At 28.5% G+C, this 5,286-nt stretch overlaps 1 protein-coding gene across 1 annotated transcript in view; it reads right to left on the reverse strand.

Moving 5' to 3' along the window:
- Positions 1–1,209: 1,209 nt before the first annotated feature.
- The window catches only part of LOC111088217, a 35,393-nt gene continuing 31,316 nt past the window's right edge, over positions 1,210–5,286 (reverse strand). The window contains exons 10-11 of the mRNA XM_022397627.1: positions 1,883–1,963; positions 1,210–1,403 (exon numbers count right to left, since the gene is read on the reverse strand). The gene's annotated coding sequence lies outside the window, so the exon portion shown is untranslated. The remainder of the gene's footprint in view (positions 1,404–1,882; positions 1,964–5,286) is intronic.

Raw genomic sequence — 5,286 nt, forward strand, 5'->3', positions numbered from 1 at the left:
ATATATAAATATAGCTATTTGGTTGGTTATTTTAGAGCAAAGCCACATTGTTCAGTACTGGTACTGATTTAAAGTATATCATATATTGAGAATAATATCTGTTATCACATATCCCATCTTTGGGAGGATCCAGATGTTAATCTAGTTATGAATAACAAACTTTAATGTCATACATACAGTACCATACAGATATGGAAGTTGTTTATGTGTATGCTATTTTTAATCATTAATATATTTCAATTTCATCCATTGGCTGAGAGATATTCACTATCCACTTGTCAAGTTACCAGAAAAAAAAACAATGTTTGATCAGGTATAATTTATTAATTTTCCCTGTAAATAAATATATATATATATCTTGTTTTAATGATTTACTGCATTGTTAAGACTGTATAACATACAAATTAATAAGAATAGTAGTCCAGAGAAGTTTAGGCTTAGATAAATGAGTAGAAACATTAGTGACATTTATTAGAAATTCAGACTTTAATATGGAATCAGAGTAATGTCTACTGTAACGATTAATAAAAGATTCCACAAATTAAGCAACTAAATTCTAATCATCACAATAAAAGGAAGAACTAAAGACTTTGAAAGTTCTGCTGATGGTTATGTGACACTGAAAAGGCCTTATTATAACTGCTCAGAAAACAGTTAAGTCAAGTTATTAATGCAGTCTGCTGCCAATACATTTCAATGGTTTGAAATGTCAAATGACAACCAATTCATTGAGCAAGTTATCCACTTTAACAAGTGCAAATGTGTTCCATCTGTTGAATATATTTTTCAACCAACACTGAGAGAGTAACTTTAAGAAATCAGTTTGTTCTAATTTCACGAATGACTAATACGAAAAACACTTAATTACAAAAAAAATCTATTTAACCTGTTAGAAACAAGTATGAAGCACTAATTGTTCATCAATAATACAAAAACAAAACAGCAATATATATTGACCTATCTTTTGGTCTGTACCCCTAAGTTGGATGTTAGGTTTTTGAGAGAATTTGTGGTTATTTTATATTTTAATTAATTTTTTCCAGAAAGTTAAATTAACTATATTTTATCTAAGGTTTGGATATGTTGCATAAAATTCATGCTATCTTTCCTTTTGGTGTAATCTGTTGTGAGGGTTTTCTAGCTTATTGAAATAATTATATATAAATACATATATATGAATTAATTTATGTTGATTGTTTATTCACATACCTTGTTATTTCTTTTCATAGAGAAGTTTTTCCATTCCATTGAATCACACTTGAAATCATTGTCTCCAATTTTGATTTGTTTATCTCCTGAACACCAGTACTTTCCTTCAGTATGAACATTGTTTTCATCATCATTTCGTAGGGTCATTTCTCCAACCTGGACATTTTCTGGTTTATATAGGTACTTTTCAACTGCTAATGAAGTATAAATATTAAGAATGAAACTTCAGGCAAAGATAGGTATGCTTAAACTTCCTTTAAGATTATTTACTTTTACACTTAAAAAACTGATCTTTCTAATTTAAACATTGAGAAAATGCTTAACCAGTATCTCTGATATAAAACTGTAAGCAGCTTCAACATCATAAAATTTTGCTTACCAACCTTAAAAGTCTAAATATTTAAATAAAAAAACTGGGTTTTGATACCTATGGTGGGTGTAGCACAAACAGCCCATTGCATATCTTTGCACTTAATAACAACCAAACCAAACCTAAGTATTTAAAAAGTCACAAAAAATCCATTTTTATTTACTGAAAACATATAATAGTAAAAGCAACAGATATTTAATTAGTGACTGAATTGATTCAACAGTGGAAAAACTTTATTTTTGTATTAAAACACTAAGATTGCCTCTATAAAATTATGAATTAGCACTTATAATATAAGCTTACAATCTGGAATATTAGAAATTGTAGAAAAAATGAATTCGTCATGATCCCAGTTTCCTTCACAGCTTCCTTTATCGGTACAATCTGTAAAATAAATGATATTTGCTACAGATGTAATTATTTGAGAAAAAATATATATACCATTATTATTATCATCATCTATTAAATGTGATTAATATATATACATATATTCCTTTTAATAGAATTATACATTGTTTTCTAATATTTCACTGTTACAAAATCTATAATTTACATACATTGGCATTATCTAAATCAAAACTTTCATAAAAATCAAACACAGCATGGTTAACATAAAATGGAAATATTAAACTTAATTTATATCACACTGAAAGTTATAAACTGCAAGTCCATTTTTCACTAATTCAAAAATTAAAATAAGAGAGAATCTGTATGCAACACAGCCAAATAGTGTTATATTTACTTCTAATGAAAAATCACAACAATAAATTAACTCAATAAACTAAGCTGTAAACAATTTTAAAACAAAAGTATTTTTAAACTGGAGAACAACTTCTAATAAACTAAATTCCAGTTAAACACGCATCAGAAAACTAGAAGTCACTTATTTTGTTCAATAATGCATTTGGAAGTTATTATTGCTTAAACTTTACTCATACAGTGTACTAACTTTGATTTTCTCCAATGATAAGAAAATAAAATTATCAGATTTACAACCTTAAAACATCAAAACATTTTATATTGAAACTAATAAGTGGTAATAAATTAGAAAATAAACAAATAGTGAAATTAGAAATTCAATGATACTTAAAATTGATTCTAATGTCAGTTGGGAACTTTATCGTGCAATACCAATCTAGGTTTCAGTAAGCACACATTAAAAGCCAATAAGTAAATGGCTTTAAAATGTTTTAATAACCATGCAGTATATCAAAAATAAATTAATTTTCTGGTGCTGCTTACTGTTCAGTGAATAATATCTATGTTAACATTTGACATGGACACTAGATAGAACTGGATATTATTTCTTAGGTGGGGTATTCATTTTATGTAGTTGTTTTTATTTTTTTAATATATCTGAAGTGTTTGAGACTTCATAGGATTTTGGTTAAATTTGTCATTCCTGTTTATATCTAACTGCATTTTTTCAGTGCAAAACTAATATACAAGTTCTAGTTTAGGTAACAGAACTGAAACCATTATGAGCTATAAATACATCAAAACCAGCTATTAAAAGTTGTGCAACAGTCTCCTGTATTTTATACAATCTAATCACCATGACAGTATATATACTATAACTCTGAAAATGTTTAATATATTTTCACAAAACATTGCAAGCTTTTAGTAAACATTACAAGTCTTTTGGACATAAAAATCGTTTTTTTTTTATTAAGTATTTTTACTCAAAATTCGTCCACGAATATAAGTCGGAGCATTGACTGCTACGGGTGCACAGTGATTTTCATGTTAAAATTAAAAATACTTTTCTTTATTTGAAAATTGGGAACCTCCTACAGAAATATCAAACTTTTTTTCAGTAAAACTTCATACCTTATCAATTATTTTCTCCATCCTATCTATTTACACACATATTTGGTCAAGTTGACTGACCTCATAATCACCATAAAAATGATTCATATGAAATAAATTTAAATTACCCTTTTCTCTAAATAGAATGACTGCGCATTGTAACATGAAGCTAAAATTGATCATTATAAATAGCTTAAAGCTCATATAATAAAATAATTGCGTAGGCGAGGAAAAAACAAAATATAAAATAGAATATAGTGTAATAGTGAAAAACTCGACAAATTAGAATAATTTTATTGATATAACATGAAAGCAACATTACAGACAATAGCCATTCATCAGTTTTTCCAATGACTGTTAATCCCTTTGGAATGAATGAAGAGTTCTCTTTTCTTTAACTTTATCCTTTCCATTTCCCCACACTACACTTTATCTATACTTTCTCACACTGACAATTTGTGTGCACAACATTTTTGTTCAAGGTAGGCACTCTTTTTTCCTCTTTAAGCCCATTCACTTTAGTCACCCACTTTTGTTATCTTTTTAATTGCTTTTGACAGTCGTTCTTCATTATTATCAAGTTTCAATGTTTTCTATTGTTGTATTCCTTTGAACAATATTACCTGATGTACATGTTCATTCATTTCCTTACACTGTTGCCTGTATTCATGTTCTAATTTTTCTTTTTGATTTAGTTTATTTACTATGATTTACTATATTTATACATTTTTCTTTACCAAATTATTATTATTAATTTTTGTTTTTAATGTTACTTCCCTTAGCTTATTTGTAGCTTAGGAATTTGTTCTCAAGCCTTCAAGCCATCTGTTACTTGTTCTTTAAACTTAACCCTTCTATTAACAGTTTCATTCAAACTGAAAACCCGATGAAGGGCTGTTGCCCGAAACATTGTTTTTGTGTTTCATCAATAAGATTATTTTAATTTGGCGAGTTTTTCACCATTACTTTATGTTCTATATAGCTTAAAGCTCATACCAATATACATTTGTTTATACTTAATTATATTGTTTTATTACCCCTTTGAACCATTTCTAACTAATAATACCACCACATAAGTTGTAAGTTACTTAGAAAATGCAGTTCACATTACCCTATCAAATTACCTCAAGCATATCTCATGAAGTTTTATGATTATCTTTTTTCATTGTCTTACCTAATATAACCTTATCTAACCTAATAAGTTTCTAATTTTCATATTTTAGTTACTTTTATGATAATAAATAAAGAATACACATGTCATCTGATAGATTAAAGCTTTAGCTTTCTATTGGTTATAAATAATATAGTATAAAACATCAGAGAGAACTATTGGCAGTCTGTGACAGGTGGGTGTGGCAAGTGGGTCTGATTTTCTAGTTTATGGCTCCCTAAACAAATAAGACTGAAGGCTATAAAGATTATGCTTTGCCTGAGTAATTTCCCCAAAAGGGGGGCCAAAGGTCACATGGAGAGGTCCCCTGTTTTAACCACTCACACCACAATACAGTAGTTTGTTGCCTGTCAGTAGACACTAAAATCATGCCACATAAGGGATGTTTAACAGTGCAATTTGTACTGTTGTGACATCAGTAAAACATACACATGCCATGAATCACAAGAATTGTGTACTCTGTAGGCTACAACACATATGAACTTCAAAAGCAAGAAATAAAAATATTTGTTACTCTTAATTTTGGTTTTACTTACTCTTGAAACAGAACACTTTCCAGGACCCCACAGAAGTACATCTAGTATTACTGTTATATTTTGTTACTGATGAGGAAACTATAGTAAGTAATTTATGTTAAATTCCATACTTCTTAGAGGGGTGGTAGATAAATTAGAGAAGAGGGAAGAACTAGAGGGCAAATGTCACAATTCTCATACTAGGGGAGATC

Source organism: Limulus polyphemus, unplaced genomic scaffold (assembly GCF_000517525.1).
Source record: "Limulus polyphemus unplaced genomic scaffold, Limulus_polyphemus-2.1.2 Scaffold3347, whole genome shotgun sequence".
In the NCBI taxonomy this organism is placed as follows: Eukaryota; Metazoa; Arthropoda; class Merostomata; order Xiphosura; family Limulidae; genus Limulus; species Limulus polyphemus.